General features: G+C 40.3%; 1 pseudogene; it reads left to right on the plus strand.

Annotated features, from left to right (window-relative positions):
- Positions 1 to 1,248: 1,248 nt before the first annotated feature.
- Positions 1,249 to 23,263, plus strand: LOC137024859 (beta-galactosidase-1-like protein 2; annotated as a pseudogene).
- The last annotated feature ends 825 nt before the right edge of the window (positions 23,264 to 24,088 follow it).

A 24,088-nucleotide genomic window follows, 5' to 3' on the forward strand; every position in this document is an offset into this window, starting at 1 on the left:
CCTTATCACGCAAGATCCTCTGATTCATGAAACAGGACCACTCGCACCCTGATATTTCTGGATATAAACCTTACAGTCTGATTTAAACACTTCAGTCTCTCACTCATTTTCCTGTCGTCATCATCATAAAGTGTGTATTATGCACAGTATTATTGTGCTGTTGCAACATTAATGCAAAGACTGATAGTTGTACAATGTTGTGTTGGAAATTAATTGTCTTAGTTTAATCATTTTAATCGATCAGGATTAGTTATAACATGCTTGAATGTGGGATGATGCCATATGAGATTACATGCTATATATATTTAAAACATATTAAACTCACGACAATATTATGTATGTCGATTTTATATCCCCCATTAAAGTATATACTGGGAGTTTTTTTTTTTTTTTTAATAAATTATATAAATGATGTTCGTCGTACGTAATACGATCGGGGAAATTGCTGAATGAGTAGCTGCGTAGCCTTTACTGTATGACAGCTGGTAATATAATCCACCTGCCGGTAAATTCACACATTCATTGACAGTGGCCGTACAAGCTACAAACCAGTAGAAAATAATTTATTTGTAGATTATACAAAAGCGACTTGGAAAACAGACAAAACAGAAAAGGTAAGAAGCGATATTTGCGAAAAGAGCATATCAATCTAATAGCCGTAGACGCATAGCGGAACTAACTTTACCCTGCGTCACGTGATTTCCGATTCTTGTGAAAAAGGCCTATTACATAAATAGCCTACATGAATACCATCAACAGATAGATTCTACATAATTAACATCCACGCATACACACCTTACATTAATTTGGGAATAGTAACAGTAAAGAAAAAGACGACTGAATGACGACATATGATGGGATAAAAGCCAATAGAAAGTTAGGCTATAAAAAAAAGAAAAAAAAAAGATGCCTTTAAGTCTGATGCCTTTTAGTCTGAGTCCATTTCATCCGATGCCTTTTCGTCTGAAGCCTTTTGGTCTGAGGCTGTTTAGTTCGATGCCTAATTGTACGAAACCTGACACCTGACGTCGTTTTTCCTGAGACCTGAAGCCTTTCAGTTTGAGGCGCGATGCCGTTTTGTCCGATGACTGAAGCCTTTTAGTCTGAGGCATGACGCCTTTTCGTTGTATGACTGAGGTGTGCGGAAGTCCTAATATGAACACCGTACATGTGACAAATAAAGAACCTTCCACATTGAAGCTATGTTTGCCCATCAAAACAAAGCATGGATTGTTCTCTTTGTGTCACTGTATTCTGGACATTGCTTCACTGATTTCCCTTTGCTCTAGCAGCTGGTACAGTGGCCACAGCTTTGATGAGTGTTCCTCTCTAAATAACAACCAGTGGAATTGCGTTGTATGATTCTCTTTTATGTAAGGTAAGACTCATAGTTACGCTAATATGTAATTTGTACGTTTGTGTTGTTATCTGTAGTGTATGTTATTTTTAATTAGAGCCATTTGATTTAAATTGCTCTATAACATTACTACTACTATCATTGTTAAAAGAAAAGATTTTAAAAGAGTACTTATTAGGGAAATAATATACTTAAGCATTAATTAAATACTGTTTAAGACTCTTAATTGTATGTCATTTACAATTAAATTAAAATGTATTGTTGAAATTTATATTAAACTCTATATAAAATTATATTAAAGTTAAGAGTGCTCACATCTTTACATGTAATTTCATTATTATTTCTGTTGTCTTTGAAATATAGTGAAACTGTCAAATATACTGACAAAAATTAATGGTAAACTAAAATATACATTTAAAAATATGCATTTCTTTTGAAACTTGCGTGTCGTGTATTTAAATATATTTAGGGGTTCAAGCACATAAACCCTATTGTAATTGTTACATTTTTCAAGGATCAGCATTCTCCCCTAAAAGTGATCGGGCAGACCAAACCGTAAGTCATAGAAACTTGAAACTGTGAGGGCTGGTAGTACTCATACCGCCTACAACATCACCAAGGCTCGCCCCTTCAGCCTGACGGGGGCACTACAGCGGTCAAAAGTATGAAATGACATATAACTCCTGAACCATTAGGCCCAGGCTCAAGTGTCTTATATCGATGGAATCCTTGGCTCAAGGTGGACAAGATTTGTATAAGTATATATTTGTAATAATTGGACCCAATTATTTTGTATATCGGGTATTTTGGGTTTTTTGAAAAACCTACTTTTGCAAACTAGTCCTAGGTTTATCACCCAATCGGAACAAAACCAGTGTAGGACAATTCTATGGACTCTCTAGATCAATAATTATCAAAAAAAAACAAAAAAACTTAGGGTTCCAATAACAGGGTCATTTAGAAAATGGGTGTGGCTAAATATTCCCAAAAACCTATAAATCAAAACAAAAACTCAGAACTTCACAAAATTAAGATGTGGATGATATGGAGATCAGACCATAAATATATGTTTTTAATGATTTTGGCTGAAAATATATGTAACTCTGGGTGTGGTTAATTTTTTTTTCATGGGACTCCTGAAACCTTACAAAGCCCATCGATACCAGACTTGCAAGGTTTCGCCTACATTGTGATTTAGCGCTTTAAAAACTTTTGTGAATATCTTCGAAACCGTTAGTCCAACTGAGACGAAAACAGAGTAGGAAACACAGAACCTAAAGTTGATTAACTAAAGGTTTTTAACCCAAATGTCAAAATTTTGATAGGAAGTGCCAAAAAATCCAATCAAAGATGTTCTTGGGTCATTTTTTATGCTCTTTTATATATAAGTATATATAACTTTAAAACGAAATGAGATATTTTCACCAAAATTAACACGCATATGTATGGGCACACACTGAGGACACCCAAAATAGGTGATAGGTGGCGCTATAACTGTCAAAAACTGTATTTTTCCCTACTGAATTGCCTCTATTGGCTGTAAATGGTCTTTTCCATCTATGATCTAAGTGTTTACATGCTTGCTAAATAAAATATAATACCTTTAATGTGCTTAAAGTGCTTGAACCACGGTAAATGCTGCTTGCAGCTGTAATTACACTTGAAATGATGAAATTCCTGTTTAGACCATTTAAAATATATTAACTTTAAATGTAATATCAAATAACACACTACATTTAAAATTTTAATCAAGTACTTTACACACGCTTTAGTATGTTAGTCAACATTTAAAAATAAGTGTACTTCTTTAAAGCATGACAAAAGATTCTAAAAACAATAAAACAAAAAACAATTTAAATTTGACTTAATTGCACTTTTAAAACTGTACTTAAGTGGCCTTTTATATTTCATTAATATTGGATTATCTGCAAAAACAGTTTATAAAAACATACTTTTAAGATTTGAAGTATACATTCAGCACAATTAAGCACACTTATTTTCACAGATAGGCCAAACTTTACAGCAGAATGTACTTTTTGGAAAAGAGACCATAACAAAAAAAATGTTGATAGGGACACTACATAGGCAAAATGCAGTAACAACACAAACTACACCAAAACATTGTTGTTTAAACATAGATACTGTATTTTATATAAACTACTCTGTAATTTTTAATCTCATCTCTTCCAGAGAATGTCAGCAAAAAAGGGACTGAGGGCAGATTCGACCCACTTCACTTTAGAGGGAGCACCATTTCTCATCCTGGGAGGCTCCATTCATTACTTTCGGGTCCCAAGGGCATACTGGAGAGACCGGCTGCTGAAACTGAAGGCCTGTGGTCTCAATACTCTCACCACGTAAGAACATGACAGGGGCTCACAGTTTTTTCCCTCTCAAAATCTTCTTGAAGAGTCATATTTATTCTGTCTGTCAGGTATGTGCCATGGAATCTGCATGAACCAGAAAGAGGAGTTTTTCTGTTTCAGGAACAGCTGGATATGGAGTAAGTGATGTTTCTATTTTTATTTATTTAATTATTTTGGTGGTGGTGGTGGTGGGGTCCTACTTTATTTATATTAAGTATCTTTAACTACTGTGCGCCTACATTTAAATTAATAATTTGGTACAATGCACTTATTGTGCACATGCATGTTTTTACATTGTGCTTATATTTAATACCTGCATGTAATTACAGCTGTAATTAATTTCTGTAATTAATATCTATAATTACACTGTTGACACCTTAACCCACCCTTAAACCCTAACAATACCCATATCCCACCTCACTACCAGTAAATGTTTTTGTTTTTGCACCTAACAATTTTTGTTTTGATGTATGTAAAAGTTGAAGTCACCTACTATAAAGTGTGACCTATAAGAACTATAAAAATAAGAAGAAAATATTAGGATGGTTACCTGTGTTCTGTGTGGTTACTGTACCAAATCAGTCTCTGATATTTTGATCTTCATACATGGCTTCTAAATTTAATCTTGCATTCAGTCCTTTTTTCATGGGTTTGAAAACCCTCACTGCCATGTATGAGCCACAGTGATACTTGCCTCAGGCTCAGCAATAAACATTTCATGGTATGTTCCATTTTCACCACTGTACTCATCAAATTAAAGATGCAATATGTAAGATTTTTGCTGTAAAATATCCAAAAACCACTAGGCTATATATTTTGTTCACTTGAGTACTTACAATATCCCAAATGTTTCCAACTATTTGTAAATAGTGAGAAAATTGTGTGTGTTGCGCAATCGCTCCATCTCCTCATTCAGCTCCCACAACACTGCTCCTGCTCTGATTCATACTACAGTAACGTTAATAATCGTATCCATGAACATGATTTCTTCCCGAGTCCACTCCCTATTCTTTTGCACCTTCCGTTGAGGTGAAGACCAAATGTCCCAAGATTCCGCACTCAAACTTGGCATCATCAAGCTAAATAGTATGTGAGATTAAAATAAGTGTGTCCCAAAGCATAGTATGTTGAAAAGAGTATGCCAAAAGTCCCCGGATGGTCTACTATTTCCGGTAGATTTTCGAAGTGTGGATCCGTGCACACTATAAAGGCTAATATTGCCCACAACCAATGTTCCCTCTAATTTTTTTTCTCGCTGAGCAAAACTTTTCTCTGTTGAGCGCACATTTTGGCCACCTGAGCAAAAACATACTTTATATCAGACCTGTACAATCAATGTAAACACACACACACACAAAAAAAATGGTTTTATCATGCAACTGTAACATTTAACTTTAATGTGCCGTTTCTATTTTATTTGACCCTTGATGTAACTTAGTGATTTATTAAATAATATTTTTGAAAACAAGCAGTTCAGTCACTAAATTGAGCACATTTTAGGTTACTTGAGATTTTTTCACATTGCTGTATTAACTGTACCAGTCTTTACCAAAAAATTCTATTAAAAATAATTTCAATAAGTTCAATTCTTTATAATAATATAATATGAGCAGTTACGATGATGGTTTGTGACAACCATAATGTATTTTTGTACAGTCAATTATTAGAAACAGTGTTAAACCATCAAAATTACATTTTTATTGCTTATGAATTTCCCAGATTTTATATATCAGGAGGTTAAGATTTTTCGTGGTAAGGAGCCCTAAACAATCCCCTTGTGAGATGAATTTTTTAATAGGCTTACATTATAATATTATATTATATTATATTATATTATATTATATTATATTATATTATATTATATTATATTATATTTAAGTATTTAAACTGAAATACAGTATTATATCAGTTTAAATGCTTCCATTTGTTTTAATATATTATATAGTGAAAACAAACTGAAGCATTTAAACAGATCTGATAGCTAAATATTTTTAAGAAAAGTGAACGTTAACACTTTTATAGTTATCTAAACATCCCTGAAACCCACACCACCACCACACACAAAAATCTATTTAAATGGAGGTATATCACTGATGTATTTTGAGTTTGTAAATGTCTCAGAGTTTTGTTAGCATTCTGTGCCCATCATCCGTTATTTCCACCACTTTTCATTAAAACATGACGTTTTATTTCACATTTCTTTTCGTTTCGCGTTGCCTCTCGTATTGAGGTATTTAGTCCGCAAACATGACAGTGTTCTTACCGCGACTGTTTTGGCTCAGGGCCAGCCAGCTCACACGCGCTCAATCGTTCTCTTTCTATGAAACCTGTAAACCGCATTCACCGGTTCCAACTCTATAGGATATCTATAACTCTATAGCGGTTGTCCAGAGCACTGCAATTATTTCTCATTTAAACTACTACAATCATTTTCATGTCTGTTCTCTGCGCGGCGATAACCTTTTCCGCAAGAATCGGAAATCACGTGACGCAGGGTAAAGTTAGTTCTGCTAAGCGTCTACGGCTATTAGATTGATAATGCTCTTTTCTCAAATATCGCTTCTTACCTTTTCTGTTTTGTCTGTTTTCCAAATAGCTTTTGTATAATCTACAAAGAAATTATTTTCTACTTGTTTGTAGCATACAGCCACTCAGACCGTTGATCGAATTTACCGGCAGGTGGATTTATTACAAGCCGTAAGCTACAGTAAAGGCTATGCAGCTACTCATTCAGCAATTTCCCAGATCGTATTACGTACGACGAACATTATTTATATAATTTATTAATTTAAAAAAAAATTAACTCCCAATATACTTTAATGTGGGATATAAAGTCGTGAGATACATATATTGTCGTGAGTTTAATACGTTTAATATGTTAATCTCATATGGCATCACATCCCACATTCAAGCATGTTATAATTAATCCTGATCGATTAAGATGATTAAACTAAGACAATTTCCAACACCACACTGTACACAACTATCAGTCTTTGCATGTTGCAACAGCACAACAATACTGTGCATAATACACACTTTAAGATAATGATGACAGGAAAATGAGTGAGAGATGACTTAAGTGTTTATATCCAGAAATATCATGGTACGAGCAGTCCTGCTTCATGAATCAGAGGATCAGGCTTGTGTGATAAGGGATCTGCCAGTCGATTTTCCCCAGCACGTCGCTAAAAACACTCTATACATCCTGATATGTGCATACTATCAACCCTAAATAGTACTGAATATTACTAATGTCACATAGACGCAGACACTGTCTTTACAGCACATGGAGCGCGATAATGCACAGCCGCGCCAAACATACACGAAGAATATAACCAGTTTAACCGCCATCACTTCGAATTATTTATTAAATTTAGCTCTTAATGAGAGCTCTGTAGTCTCACCAATAATTCACCAAGACCGTTCAAACATTTTCATGACATTTAATTCGTAAAACGACTTTGATTCCCGAACTGGTTCTGATCGAGGCTATCTATCACTGTAACCGGAAAAACTTTTACACTGCGTGGCTCATTCCGGAAGCCAAAAACCCGGAAGTGTGAAAAAGGTCTATTATTTCACGCGCGCAGCTTAGAGGGAATATTGCCCACAACCCATTGCGCATTGGACAAGGATTCAGTTCAGAACTACAAACACGAGTAAAAAGTGTTAAAAAAAACTACAAAACATGGCGGATATACACGATCGACGCTGAGAGGTTTGAGTGACTAATAATCAGTTCAACCTGATAGAAAATATTTATTTAATGTTATGTGTTATTTTTCATCTGCAAATACCAATGTGGACTTTTATAAAGATCCGAATGGCCATTAACTTTTAAATGCATCATTATGCATTAATAAGAGGAGAGTTCTCCACATGAAAGACTCGCGACTGCAGATCAACGTACTGCATTTCTCTCCGATACGGTAGGAAATTAGCTAAATGAAATGTGGAGGATGTAAGATGATTGACAGGCCAGTTTACAGTGACAGGATGCGACAGAGAGAAAAGACGCGATTGTATGACGTGTTAGTATGTCCCAAAGCTTGTCTACTCTTTTGCTACACACTCAAAAGTAAGTACTTTTTGTTCACAGAAAGAGTACATACTTTTAGGGAGTAGTATAAGTAGGCGAATTGGAATGCAGCATACGCCTTTTGTTTTGAATAAGCTTCTACATACTAAAAATCCTACATACTGCACCTTTAACTCTTTTGTTTGTTTGAAGGGCGTACATTCGTCTCGCAGGGGAATTAGGCCTCTGGGTGATTCTGCGTCCAGGACCATATATATGTGCCGAGTGTGATTTGGGTGGCTTACCAAGGTTAGTGCATCAACTGTGTTATGAAAATGATTTATTTTTATTTTTTGTGGTGAATGTCTGTGCATCTTTTGTTGTTTGCTTTAGTCTTGCATTAGATATATATATAATATATATATATATGTGTTTTTTTGTTTTTTACCTTATCTTAATTAGTTGGCTGCTGCAAGATAAGAAAATGAAAGTGAGAACGACCTACTCTGGTTTCACAAGTGCTGTGAACTCATACTTTGATAATCTGATTCCGAGAATCACGCCCCTCCAGGTGACTTTTTTTTTTTTTTTTACCTGTTTTTATTTGATGAAAATGATTGAATAAATTATAATTGTAAATTATTATACTGAAACTGCCTCCATTGCTCTCCCTGCAGTTTAAGAATGGAGGCCCTATTATTGCTGTTCAATTAGATAATGAATATGGTTCATATGCGAAGGATAAGCAATACATGTCGTTCATCAAAGAGGTATGGAATGAAATGAAATCAATATCTTTTACTCTGAAATATGGTAATCCGTTTCTTTTATACATACAGTTTGTTCTCAAAATCAACAGGCATTACTGTCCCGAGGAATCTCAGAGCTTCTTCTGACATCAGACAACCACAAAGAGTTAAAAAATGGAGGGGTGGATGGAGGTAACACTTATATATCCATTCATTTATTTAGTGTTCCCACTGCTTGTTTATAATGTGATATTCATATTTTCGGTATTGTTAATTACAGTTCCCTTTCAGTCGGTCACGTTCGACGTACGTCAGTAGTGACCGACGAATTGGGATATCGCTAGAGAGCCCCTATCAGCTTCGAGAGAACTAAAACAAGCCAATGGAATTGGCGTGCAATATTTGCATAATGCGCACCTCCCCTAACAGGTGGATATAAAAAGGGGGGCAAATGCAATCGCACTCTGTCTTTCGCTTCGGAGCCTACCTGGTGTCCTGCGGCTGTTAGAACTTCAAGCCTCTGAAGAAGTTTCGGCGCTTGTGTTGGTGTGACGACGCCTGCAGCGAGGTCGCGAGTTGGAGTGAGCCGGGTGGAAACATCTACTGTTTTCCCAGCGTTCCGCTGTAATTCCACTGGTTGGTCTGCGATTTGGTCTGGTTCCTCCTGTGTTTTTCTAAACACGTCGTGACGCTCCCTGTGTGTCTCGACACAAAAGAGCTGAAGTTTCCCCTTCTAAAAGAGCTTCACAGACAGACACTGCGTCTTTTTCAAGATGTCATTCTGTCTGTGCGTTTCTGGAGGCGGTCGTTTCCTATCCTCTCTGACGGCCACGATCACTTTCTCTCATGTCTGCTTAGCGTGCTGAGACTGTGTTTGTGGGTGGTCATGTTTTCTTATGAAAATATGTCCACATTGGCGCATTGTTTGCTCGCCTTTCTCGTAAGGGCTTGAGCGCTCAGCGCGCCGTGTGCCGTCGAATTGCCGGCTGACAGCGCGCGTTGCCACGGCAACCCTGCGCGCTGTCTGGCGCTCTAGATGCACGGTCGAGACTCGGCTGCCTTTAATGAGGTGGAGTCCCCTCACTTATTCCCCGATCTAGTTATTTTTCTGAATCAGAAAAGTGCTACTTTGGTTAATAAGCCTGGGTGACCAGAGGATCACAGTGGGGCAATACCCGCCGAGTCATTCTCCGTGGGCCCCCCACTCCTCTAGTGCATCGCAAACATGTTGTGACTATGTTCGTGGGTGGATCATGTTTAGATACATGGCCACGTCGGTGCCCAGGGTGCCGTGTGTCGTCCAGTTGGGCGGCCACGTTCACTGTCCAACATGGCTGGTAGCTTCTGCATGTGTTGCTGGTCCTCCTTAAAATAAATATGGAGGACCTAACATCTTAGTCAGGGCTCCAGCAGAGGATCAGATGTCGACTGCTACATTGGAGAGAGTATTGTTGGGCTCTGAACATGAAGATGAGGCTGAGCGTCCCACGGTTGTGGCGTGCTCATGCTGAATCGGATTCAGACTTGGCAACCATGCTTTCCCGGGCCCCTGAGGGTGTCGTGCGATGCGTACTCGCCTTGCCCCGCCCCCTGGCTTAGCCCGGATGTGCATGAAAAAAAAAAAAAAAAAACTTGGCAGTTTGTGGCCTTTTTTGGCGTTTATATGGAATGCCAAGAGGGTCATAATCTGCACTACAAGTTTTTTTTCTCTCTCACTACCCCCTAGGGTGGGGTGGCAGTGCTACGGGCACACCACCTCTGCCCTGCATGAGTCTTGGCCCCTGGCAAGTCTGCGGTAGGTCAAAGCACTCAGTGCATGTGGGTAGTTCTGAGTCGGGGTTGAGCTACGCAGGATGCAAATCATAGCGCAGGCCCCTGGCCAGACAATGTCCACCATGGTGGTCCAGAAACACCCCTGGCGAGTCTTGCTGGGATGTGCCGTCGTCAAAGTGTGCTTTCTCGATGCGCTCATCTCACAAACTGGCCTTGAACCCAGCCCGCTCAACCTGCAGTCACCTGACTAGCGGGAGACGGTCCTGGAGATATGGCGACTTGGAGCTGACGTAAACGGTTCTTTCGGGGGATGATGCTCGCATCGCTCCCTCCCCCGGAGGAGGGCCGGGTGGAGAATTGGTCTGTTCCGCCGCTGGCTCTCCGGAGTCCAGCGGTACCCACTAAGAACTGTTTTCCGATCCTCTACGTCCCAAGAGTGTGGCTGGCGGTGTGCAGCGCCCCGCGTTGCTACTCCCAGCCCCCTCTCACCTCGTCAGCAGGTGTCAGTGTGTTGGTGCAGGCCGCGCCCCGTGTGCCGTCTCCCATACGCACTGCTACCTCGCAGAGTCTGATCACACTCTGGGCCGCTACCATGCCGCCCGAGTCGGGTCCCTGTACTCTGGTTCGCTGCCCCACCCCCGGTACGTCTGTGGTGCGTTTGGTTCTGCTGGCTCGGTGTCTGGAGGCCTGGTTAGTGCCCCCAGCCCGTTCCGCGGGCTCATTCGTACTATCAGACTCGGCTATGCGATTCAGTTCGCCCGGTGTCCTCCGGCGTCCAGGGGTGTCCACTTCACTTAGGTGTCGTTGGACATTGCACCTGTTCTCCGAGTGGAGATTGCTGTCCTCCTGGCGAGGGATACAATCGAGCCGGTCCCTCCAGCCGATTTGAAGTCAGGTTCAGCCCTACTTCATTGTACCCTAAAGGGCGGTGGGCTACGGCCAATCCTGGATCTGCGCGTCTTGAACCGGTACCTTCAGGCTGCCGTTTAAGGTGCTCATGCAGAAGCGCATTTTCGAGTGCGTCCGTCCCGGGGTTTGGTTTGCAGCATTCGACCTGAAGGATGCATACTTTCATGTCTCGATTCTGCGCTCTGGTCGAGCATGTCAGTACAAACTCCTACCCTTCGGGCTGGCCCTGTCGCTCCACGCCTTACACGGTTGCGGAGGTGGCCATTGTTCCCCTCAAGGAACAGGGCGTCCGCATTCTCGACTGCCTCGACGACTGGTTGTTCCTGGCCAGCTCGCGAAGCAGTTGTGCGTACACAGGGAGATGGTTTAGCTCACCTCAGCCTGTTGGGTCTTTGGGTCAGCTGGGACAAGAGCAAACTCGCCCCCGGGCAGAGGATCTCTTTTCTCAGTCTCGAGCTAGACTCGGTCGCCCGGATTGTGCGCCTCTCTGAGGAGCGCGTCCAGTCGGTGTTGAACTGCCTGAGTTCGCTCAAGCGCAGGACGGCGGCCCCACTGAAAGACTTCAGAGGCTCCTGGGGCATGTGGTATCTGCAGCCGCGTTCACGCCGCTCAGGTTGCTCCATATGAGGCCGCTTCAACACCAGCTCCGCGACTGGGTCCCGAGATGGCCGTGGCAGCGCAGCACGCTCAGTGTCCTCGTGACACGGAGCTGCCGCCCTACCCTCATCCGGTGGTCGGACCCTTTGTTCCTGCGGGCGGGAGTGCCCCTTGGACGCTGTGGTCCACACAGATGCCTCTACCACCGGATGGGGGGCCATGTACAACGGGCATGCGGTTTCGGGTCTTGGACGGGGCCTCGACTGCATTGGAATATCAATTGCCTCGAGTTGCTAGCAGCACTGGGCCGCTTCAAGGAGCTGCTGTCAGACAAGCACGTACTGGTCCGCTCGGACAAGCACTGCGGCCGTTGCGTACATCAACCATCAGGCTGGTCTACGCTCCCGTCGCATATCGCAACTCGCCTGCCATCTCTTGCTATGGAGTCAGAAGCATCTGAGGTCACTTCAGGCCACTCAGGTGTGCTTAACCGTGCAGCCTACGAGCTCTTACGGCAGCCGCCACTTGCCCGCCCACCCTCCTTACCCTCTAGGGATCTCACCTTAGTTCTTAGCTAACTTCGGCGTCATCCCTTGAGCCTTTGCAATTAGTCGAGTTAAAAGTACTGTCTCTTAGACCGTCCTCCTGGTTGCATTGGCCTCATGTTAAGAGGGTAGGGGACCTGCACGCATTTTCGGTCGACGAATCGTGCCTGGAATTTGGGCCTGGGGATTCTCACGTCTTCCTGAGACCCCGGCCTGGATATGTGCCCAAGGTTCCTACCACTACCTTCAGAGATCAGGTAGTGAACCTGCAAGCGCTGCCTTCGGAGGAGGCAGACCCAGCCCTGGCTTCGCTCTGTCCAGTTCGCGCCCTGCGTGTTTACGTGGATAGAACTTGAAGCTTAGGACCTCAGATCAGCTCTTTGTCTGTTACGGAGACCAGCAGAAGGGAAAGGCTGTCTCCAAGCAGAGGATGGCCCACTGGTTAGTGGATGCCATCGCCCTGGCTTATGTTCCCAGGGCGTGCCTTGCCCGTTCAGGTTGAGAGCCCACTCCACCTGAGGAGTGGCCTCTTCCTGGGCGCTGGCTCATGGCGCCTCACTGACAGATTGTAGAGCTGTGGGCTGGGCGACACCCAACACGTTTGCTAGGGTTTTTAGCTTAAGTGTAAGCTGGTTCTTCCCGTGTACTCGCTTCCACCAGCCGGTAGACGCGTTGAACCTGTGCTCGTGTCGGCTTGCAATGCCACTCCCGCCCCCTGGGCCGGATATGTGCATCTGTTGACTCCAGTCGTGTTCCCCGTTCAGTGAACCCTGTCGAGTTCCTCCACCTCCACCTTCGGCTCGGGCATTGCGGAGTGTCTGATGCCAGACCAACATCCATCTTCGATGTTGTCTGTTGGTTGGGTTCCATATGTTGCAATCCCTCTACGTGAGTGATTCCATATGTGTATTGTCCACGGTTACTCCCTACGGTGAGCCCGTGTCTTTCCCTTAGCAGAGCTTCTGCTTTCTCCTGTCAGATGAGTCTCCCCCTACTCAGGTGGAGCCATCCCAGGGACTCCATATGCGTTCTGCCCTGCAGGCCAGTCCATATGTTTTCCATGTAAATTCCTTCCCCTCTGGGTAGGTAGTGGTTTCCGCAGCGTTCCTTACGGGTTCGCTTCCCCAGTGTAGTCTAGTTTACTTAGTGGGTATATCGGAACAGCAGTAGACTTCCCGGCGTAAGCTCGCCCCCTTCTCCGTCCCCTTGGTGCGACGGGCGGCTAGAGCCTGCGCTGGGCACTGGAAGGGGTTTCGTAACTGTGGCGTTTTAGTTGGGATCCCAATTCGTCGGTCACTACTGACGTACGTCGCACGTGACCGACTGAAAGGGAACGTCTCTGTTACGTATGTAACCCTCGTTCCCTGAAGGAGGGAATGGAGACGTACGTCCCGTCGCCACAGTTTCTGTACCCTCGCTGCAGTGCGGACACCGGTTGTCTCCTCAGCGAAAAACAGAGTGCGATTGCATCTGCCCCCCTTTTTATATCCACCTGTTAGGGGAGGTGCGCATTATGCAAATATCGCACGCCAATTCCATTGGCTTGTTTTAGTTCTCTCGAAGCTGATAGGGGCTCTAGTGATATCCCAATTCGTCGGTCACTACTGACGTACGTCTCCGTTCCCTCCTTCAGGGAACGAGGGTTACATACGTAACCGAGACGTTACAATGTTATGATAGTATTTTGCGCATATGCAATCATTTCATTATGTTTACTCTACCGTTCAATAGTTTGGGGTCAGAGAGATTTTTAAAGTTCTTGACAGAAGTCTCTTATGCTCACTAAGGCTGCATTTATTTGATCAAAAATATTATCAAATTAAATGTTTTCTATTTTAATGTATTTTAAAATTAAAAGTATTTTTTCAGTATCATTACTCCAGTCTTCAGTGCAGTGTTTGCCAAGTGTGCGGTTTTCCCACGGAATTGGGCTACTTTTACACTGTTGCTGCGGGTTGTTTTCATGTCCGCGGGTTGAATCGAACCCAAATAATGTGATATTTAGCCCCTGGAATGCTAATTTTACCAACACTCAAAAAAATGAACATTCACTGTTGTTAGTTTCACTCAAACCACCCTTGTTCACATTACTTAAAAAACTCATGTAACTACATGAACGTAATTTAACTGCGTTGTTTCTACTAAAATTGAGTATTGTCAGCTTTACTTAGTAAGTGTTTGTTCAGTCAACTTAACATTGCTGTGTGAAACGCACACATTATTGTTGACATAACTAACTGTGCAGTGGATCTGTAGTTCCCAGCATGCTTTGCAAGGGACTACATTAGGAGAGTAATTTTAGGGATTAAAGTGTTATTTTATGTGTTTTTCAGTAAAGGGAAAGATGTTGTTAGTTTATGTTAGTGTTTAATGTTCAGTTATGTTGGACATTTAGAGTAGTTTCTGTAATGTTTTTGAATTTTGTGGTTACCATCATGCAGAAGAGTGTCGCCTTTGTTTAGGCTGTGCGCACTCAAATACGCATGTTTATAGGATGAAATTCCTGCTCTCAATTCATTTGAGTTTGTTCAATGAGTTATTTTTCGAGTGCATTTTGGGGTGAGGGGCTGCTTTCTGATGTGTTGTATCCTTTTTATTTAAATGATTATTCAAAAAAAAAATGTGTTCACCTTACGTAATTAACATAACATTATTAAGTAAACTGCACATATAAATATTATGTAAAAGACATTTTGTCAGCTTTACTTGAATTTCTTTTGTTCATTCAACTAAATAGTTTTTTGTACAAATTACTCAATATTGTTGCGTGGAACCACTTGACACTTTAAGTAAATCCAACAATTCATTTTTTTGAGTGAAGGGAGCCCTGCCAAAAACACAGATTTTACCCCCCCGGAACGCGATTTTTACTGTGGGACCTCCCCTGAAATAAGATTGTGCTAGTTTTGAGGAGCAATTAGGCAGGTTTTGTTGTGAAAACCTGGCAACCCTCCCATAGAAATCATTCTAATATGCTGATTTGGTGCTCAAGAAACATTCTTATTACTATCTAAACAGTTGTGCTGCTTAATATTTTTGTGGAAATCCGTATTAGATTTTGGGATATATTTCATCAATGTAAAGTTGAAAAGACCAGCATTTCTTTGAAATAGATTTTTTTTTGTAACAATGTAAAAGTTCAAATCAATTTAATGTGTCCTTGCTTATTAATTACTTTATTTTTTTGTTTTTAAAAAGTCTTACTTACCCCAAACTTTGAACGGTAGGTAAGTAAAGCTCTTCTCTCAGAGATTAAATTGAATTGTTCTCACTTTTTCTAAAAGTCTTGCAAACAGTGAACATGCAGAATCTGTCAAATGATGGTCTACAGCATTTAGCAACACTGCAGGTCAGTAAAGATTTTAGAGTGTTTTCACATTTTTCCTTATTTGCTAATTGTATTCAGTTGTATTATATTTCATAAGTAAAACCTCCTATACTATACTGATATTTGATAAACACATAGGCAGCTCAAAAGAGATCTGAACATGTCTGTGAGAGCATTTTCTGTGCTGCAGCCAAATAAGCCGCTGATGGTGATGGAGTTTTGGCCTGGGTGGTTTGATGTCTGGGGAGGACTTCATCATGTTTTTGCTGCTCAAGGTAAAGGATCTGCCTCATCAGAGTGGACATGGACACATACGGTCTACAAAGGCAGAAAGAACAAACCACCTATGATAGGCACTGCCTTTAAATCTGTATCTAAACGTACTTTTTGCATGACATAATACATAAATATGTATATGTTTATGAAAAACAATCAATTTGCATTGCATGATCCATTTTTCCTTGTCAGTATATTCTTTACCGTCTGATAAATTCTGCTTTGACACATATTTTTTCTGTATTTCTTCTGTTATGACAGAAATGATCTCCATAGTGCGACAGCTTTTGGATCGTGGCATCTCCATCAATTTTTACATGTTTCATGGAGGAACCAACTTTGGATTCATGAATGGCGCAAATAACGATGGGACCTACCGACCACAGACGACCAGCTACGGTTCTGTAGTTTTAATATTCATGGCTTCTGAGACAATGTACACGTTATGATTATAATTAGGGTGACCAGACGTCCCGTTTTTCCCGGGACAGTCCCGTATTTCAGCTCTATTTTTAGTGTCCCGACTTATTAAGAAAAAAATAATGTTTTGTCCCGTATTTCATCTTTCAACTGGGTGATGGAGTTCTGTCACACAAGAACAGCCTAATCAATTCGTCATAGAACAAAGTTACCATTCAATCACAATTCGTTATCGATTAGTGAAGGCGGGATAGGCGGAATCACGCTGAATAACACAGACCAGAAGCCTCTCTCTCACGCACTCTCTCTCTCTTTCGCGCGATCAGTTCTCCTCGCGCCCGAATGGTCAAATGCACACATAGTTTTTCAAAATGTCCATCGTGTGGAGTATCTCACGTAAATACAGTCGGTTAAGTGGACGTAAACAGGTGGGTAAAAACAGGAAATGTGTCAGTAGCCTATATTACATCCATGGATTCGGTCTTAAAGGGACAGTAGCCTAATTAAATATTTGTCAGTATATTCAAATGTGAAAAAACAAGTTTAATCTCTGTCGTATTTGTTGTATTGTTTGTAACTTGTTTGTAAATTTCTTTTTATATAACAATATATAACAAATATTTATATCTACACTGCCCTCCAAAAGTTTGGAAACGCCCTAGAAAAGTGGGGTTTTGGACAATATTGGCATGAATCCTTTTTAATTTGTGATAATTTTGCACAGGTAAGAGACAACACAAATTATAAAAACACATTTTATTACATAAACAGTTTATACATAGAAAAAAACTTAAATTTTTGATTCATCAAAATATCCAGCATTAGCAGCTATCTGACCTAAACTGGGTTCTAATTATTTAATTGTATTCTAAACTTAATTGGCAATCAATTGTTGAAGCTATTAAGGTGTGCTGACCCAAAAATCTTTTACAAACCTGGGCCAAGTTTAAACCAGTAACCAGGCATCACAGCTGGCAAAGGGGCATGTCTGACTTTGACATGTGTATATACTGCCATTATTATGTAATGAAATGAAATGAACACATGAAAATTATTATTGCTGGATAATGTCAAGTTACTGTAATGTATTTGCACCAAAAAATTATAAGGATTTATGCTGATATCGTCCAAAACCAGACTTTTCCAGGGGTGTTTTCAAACTCTTGGAGGGCAGTGTATATATATATATATATATAATATAGTGAAATAAAATTTCTTATATCATGGTCATATTGCGCACTCGTCCCGTATTCCACCATGAGAAATCTGGTCACCCTATTATAATGTACATATCAAGCAGCGCAACTCTTTTCAGTGTTGATAATAATTAGAAATGTTTCTTGAGCAGCCAATCAGATAAAATGCATTTTAAAACATATTCAGATAGAAAACGGTTATTTTAAATTTTAATAATATTTCAGAATATTTCTGTCTGTACTATACTTTTGTGTACATGTGTTTTTATAGCAATTGGCACTTAAAATCATCGCCTCTGTCTCTTTTAGATTATGATGCTCCATTGACAGAGAGCGGTGATTATACAACCAAGTATCATCTCTTGAGGAACCTGCTGAGCACCTACAACAGTACGTTTCTACACTGTGGTCCCTGATTATAGAATCTGCCATTTTAAAAGTGTATCTATGGAGCTGAATCTCTCCGTCCTTCTGTGCTAGTCTCTTTATGTCTGTTTGTCTCTATCAATGACAGAGAAGCCACTACCAGAGCCACCAGCTGAGCAGAGCAGAAGAGCTTATGAGCCGGTGGTTGTTTCTCATTACATTTCTCTATGGGACACTCTTCAGTGTGCAGAAACAGTAAGACCATTGTATCCTACCATATAACATCCTTTCTTTTACTTCTTTACTTTCCTTTAAAGTGCCCCTTTTATGCTATTTTAAAGGTTTTTGTTTGGAGGTCTCCTATACCAGGTCAAAAAATGCTTTCATTTTCTCATAATATACACTGATTCTCAAACAACTCATTTGATGCTTCAGTCTCTCTAAATCCCTCCCCGATGTGTACATTTCTAATTTATTGTGGTGCACATGTGGGTAATTTATCGTTAACTGTATTAATAATAGTGCCAACATTAGCTAAGCACTAACGTGAATGACTGATGTAACATAAAGGTTTATGAAGCAAATCTTGCTCCATCCTTTATCATTAATCGGAGTAGTAAGAATGACAGACAATCTGCATTAATGGACACAAGTAAGTTTAGGTAATAGTGGCCCAAAACTGATTTTTGTAGAAAATAGTAGAAAATATATAAATGAATAATTAATCATACTTACTGGTTGTGATTCTGAGGAGCAAGTTAGTCCAAATAAAGTGGCTATTGTCCTATCTTTAATGGCATTTTGTAAATCCAATTTAGACCTCACAGAGATTTGAGAAGCAATCAAAATGTTATTCTGCTGTTGTATCGCTGTGGTAAGTTTAACCACTGACTCTTCACATCCTCATCCTTTGGGAGTGTTTACAAAGAAAATATGCTTTTGCTGAGCAGAAAACAGCATCTTCTTGACACAATGACGACTCAGCTACAGCGTTTGAGGGCGGGTCAAAGTAGATGTTGTTGTTGCTGGCGATGGTCCGGAAGGGGTCTCCAGTGGCAAGATATCTGAAAGAGAGAGAGAGAATAAAAAATAAAATAAACATTGTTATAAATGCAGTAGGGCTGGGCGATATATCGCATGCGATTGACATTTCGTCAGTAAAGCCGGTTCCCTGATTACCGCTAAATCGCCATCACCTGCTTTCAAATGGAGCGCCATTTAATAGACAGAGCCGTAGATCACTGACAAGCTACGCAATATCGCGTTCATTATCGCAGATGAATCGCCTTCGATAATGAATGTGATATTGCGTAGCTTGTCAGGTGATGGCGATTTAGCGGTAATCAGGGAACCGGCTTTACTGACAAAATGCACGTGACAATTGCATGCGATATATCGCCCAGCCCTAAAATGCAGATTGCAATTCCATATTAGCAAATATAAATTTATAATACTGGTGTTTGTGATATCTTCACAAACACCAGTATTTTTGACCATTCTTCTATAAGGGCATTTGTTAGGTCAGGCAGTGATGTTGGCGAGAAGGCCTGGCTCACAGTCTCCGCTCTAATTCATCCCAAAGGTGTTCTATCAGGTTGAGGTCAGGACTCTGTGCAGGCCAGTCAAGTTCCTCCACACCAAACTTGCTCATCCATGTCTTTATGGACCTTGCTTTGTGCACTGGTGTTTATGTTGGAACAGGAAGAGGCCATCCCCAAACTGTTCCCACAAAGTTGGGAGCATGAAATTGTCCAAAATGTCTTGGTATACTGAAGCATTAAGAGTTCCTTTCACTGGAACTAAGGGTCAAGCCCAACCCCTGAAAAACACCCCACACCATAATCCCCCTTCCACCAAACAAAACATTTGGCACGATGCAGTCAGGAAAGTACTGTTCTCCTGTCAACCACCAAACCCAGACTCATCCATCGGATTGCCAGTCAGAGAAGCGTGATTTGTCACTCCAGAGAACACGTCTCCGATGCTCTAGAGTCCAGTGGCGGTGTGCTTTACACCACTGCATCAGATGCTTTGCATTGCACTTGGTGATGTAAGGCTTGGATGCAGCTGCTTGGCCATGAAAACCCATTCCATGAAGCTCTCTACGCACTGTTCTTGAGCTAATCTGAAGGCCACATAAAGTTTGGAGATGTGTAGCTATTGACTCTGCAGAAAGTTGGCGACTTCTTTCAGCATGCGCTGACCTGCTCTGTGATTTTACATGCCCTACTACTTCGTGGCTGAGTTGCTGTTGTTCCTAATTGCTTCCACTTTATGATACCCCTGACAGTGAACCTTAGAATATTTAGTAGTGAGGAAATTTCACGAATGGCCTTATTGCACAACCTATCACGTACCATGCTTGAATTCACTGAGCTCCAGAGAGCGACCCATTCTTTCACAAATGTTTGTAGAAGCAGTCTGCATGTCTAGATGCTTGATTTTATACACCTGTGACCATGGAAGTGATTGGAACACCTGAATTCAATGATTTGGAGGGTTGTCCCAATACTTTTGGCAATATAGTGTATATATAACACTATATATAACAAACAATCACTCTATATGATAAACAGATAGAAGGTAGGCTATTATTAACATATAAACATTGATCAGTGTACTGTAACTACGCAGAACTCATCAAATAATGTAAACAGAAGCTTTGGTTTTCCCATGCAAACATGCACGTTTGAACATTTGAGCTTCCATTTCATCAAAACTGGCCCAGTTTACATTGTTTTATTATTAAATACCTTGTTTTACTAGAAAATATGTTACATTATGAAATAAAAAGGGGTTTGCGAATGCTGTTTCATGTTATAGGAAAAAAAAAGAAAACATTTGGTATGAAATGTTCTCAAAATGACTATACACCATTTGTCCAATAGCATTTCCGAGCCGATGATCCTATCAGCATGGAGAACCTTCCCGCAAACCACAGCAATGGTCAGTCCTATGGGTATACACTCTATCAGACTGACATTCATTCAGGTGGAGAACTCAACTCAAGGAAACATGTTCATGACAGAGCTCTAGTAAGATCTTTTCCTATCTATTTGGCCTCCATTTTATAAAGGTTATAATGGATAACAATAACAAAAGCCCCGTTTCCACCGCAGGAACTTTACCCAGGAACTAGGGACTTTGGGTTGATACTCGGTGTGTTTCCACCGCAGGAACCAGGAACTAGGATCTAAAAAAAGTTCCGGGTAAAATTTCCCCCTCAGAAAAGTCCCTGATGGCGAGGTGGTACTTTTTCAAAGTTCAGGAACTTTCGGGGGTGGGACTAGGCGCTGAACATGCTGATTGGTTGGATTCACGCCGCATTTGATTGGTCAACTCCACGCAGCAGTAAATTCCATAATAACATTCTTCACAACTCTGGATAATTTTGATTGATTGTTTTCTTACCAATCTTGTTCTTTCTGCCCGATGGCGCGCGTTCGTCCAACCCATCTCACGGTCGATGTCGGCAATTGGTGATAAGACACGTTGTCTCATTTTATATTGAGAATTACGAGCTGTATACGCTTTACTATCAGTGCTCATCTGTTTTCTGCCGTTTGGTTCATATTTCTTTAGTAAACAATACACCATGAGCAGAAGCAGCATTCCTTGAATCTCCTCCATACTGCTTTTTCTGTCGCACAAGAATGATTACGGTCCGTCACTGACAGGAAGAAACAGTTGTGCGCAGTACTACGTCACTGGACAAATTAGCCTAATCTTCACGGTACTTTAGACCGCGTGGAAACGCAGAAGGCAACAGCTCTGGGGGGGACAAAAAGTTCCTGGGAGAAAAGTTCCTGGTGCAATTGTTCCGGGTAATTTCGGTGGAAACGCGGCTAAACAAATCAAATCAAGGGGAGAATTGAAATCTATTTCATTCTAATCTCTTTTGAAGGTGTTTATTGACAGAGAGCTGATCGGAGTTTTGGACTGCAAAACTCAAACAGTTAAAATATCTCACAGTAAGGTAAATATGATGCACTCTTGGTATATTAAAAAGGTTGTGATACAACATAAATGGCCTATAAAAGTTGCTAGCATAATATTAATAATTATTAGTAGTAGCACTTTGAGCTCATTTTTCTTCTTTGACTTACAACAATCTTTTCCCTAGAATGTATTCATATAATCTTAAGCTAATTACATTTTATGATGAATTATTGTGCATCCCTGATTTCTTTTTTTTCTTTCTTTTTTTTTTTCAGAGTAAGAGGACCTTGAGTTTGCTTGTTGAGAACTTGGGGCGAGTGAACTATGGTTCAGCCATGGACAACCAGCAGAAAGGTGTGGGAAGATTTGTTTAATTAAAACTAATATAGCTGTATGTCACAATACCGTAATAGATATGATATGGTGTGTAATGACCATAACAACATCATTATTGTTTTCATCCATGCAGGGATTAGTGGAGATATAACTCTGGAAGATGTACCTCTTAAAAGGTTTTCCATGTACTGTTTGGATATGAAAACCAGTTTCATTAACAGGTTAATACTGAGTATTTGCTTCTGTATTGTGTGTCTATAGTGTATGAAAGCTTGTTTCTCCACAGAATAAAAAATAAAAAGTTAATTGTGTTTATTTGTCACAATTCTGGGAAAAAAAATCAACTATAAACTTGGAATTGAGGGAAAAAAGTATTATTTCATGGAAAAAATTTTATTCCATGGCTGACATAAGCTTCCATAATAGTCTTATATAAAATTGGGTAATTTTAACTGGCTTATCTGAGGTTTAAGAACTGGTACCATCTCTGCACACATTTTTAAAATCATAGGACAAAACTGAATGTCTCAATTTTTATTAGACTGCAGTCACAGAAATGGATGTCTGTCAGGCAGAAGCCCACCTGCCCTGCGTTTTTCAGGGGAACCCTGGTAGTGGATACGCCCACAGATACTTTTCTGAAGCTGCCGGTGAGAATCCAGCAAATTTCTACAGTTTTATTTTTTCTTCACATTTGCTTTTATCCTTGACTGACATGTTTCCTCACAGCCTTAGAATCATGTTGTTCTGTATTGTTGGCAGAATTGGAGTAAAGGAGTGGTTTTTGTGAACGGGCGAAATCTTGGACGCCACTGGTCGGTTGGTCCTCAGAAAGCCCTCTATCTCCCTGGTCCCTGGCTCAGGAGTGGAGATAATGAGGTGACTAGCTGCGTGTAAATATCAATACAAAATCTGTCTTCTTTAAATCTATGAAATGTAATACATGTCAATCTTTTCTTTCTTTTTCAATCATTTAGATCATGGTTTTTGAGGAACTCAATGCTGCGGAAAAAATCCATTTTGCTGAAAATCCAGAATATGGGAAGACAATCAATGTACCTATAGAATAGTTTTGCAGCCTTATTTGAAACACACCTGCAGTTTTACAATGTATCCCAGGCTTACATCCATCAAAACTACAGATCTGAACATAAATGACTTAATTTTGTAGTAGTATATCACCTTTCCATTTGATTTATCATAGTACATTAAGAAAATTGCTTTGTATTGCAAGATTTCTGAAATGTTGTTTAAATATGTGAATGATGCATTATCTAATTTTGTGCTAATATGCATACATTTCCAGAACAGAAATGTAAACATTGGATAAAACCAGGTTGAAAATTCTTGTTTCATTTTGTTGACATATTAGATTTTAAGGTTTTTTACACAGGGATTTTGGATCTCTTTTTATCACTCCATAAATCAGAAAATACTGTATGTAAAGCCTCCATATTTTTAGGAAATGTATAAATCAAGAAAATGTTAAATGAACAAATCCCTCTGTAAAAACCTTCAGAATAAAACTGGAGTGTTTGGTGTATGTAAGTACTACTGAAGTGAGAAAACAGCCTTTAAAGATATGTATTGTAATTGAAATCTACAGATGCAAATATATAAAGTGTAATAAACACTTACATTCTTACTACTAACCTTAATTTTACAATACTTGCTGTATTGTATTAACTAACTAATCACGGATCAAAAACCATGACAATAATTAATCGTTTTCATCTTATTGTTTACTATATCTATTTGCTTGATTGGTGTTGTGGGTTTTGTTTCTTTTGCAGTTGTAGGGCAGGCTGTAAGGACCTATTGAAATAACTGAAAACTCACATAAAGTAACCAATACAAATGTATACTTGACTCAGAACATATTCCATTTGATATTTAAAGTAACTTTAACCAAA

The sequence above is a fragment of the Chanodichthys erythropterus genome, chromosome 8 (genome assembly GCF_024489055.1).
Source record: "Chanodichthys erythropterus isolate Z2021 chromosome 8, ASM2448905v1, whole genome shotgun sequence".
NCBI lineage: Eukaryota > Metazoa > Chordata > Actinopteri > Cypriniformes > Xenocyprididae > Chanodichthys > Chanodichthys erythropterus.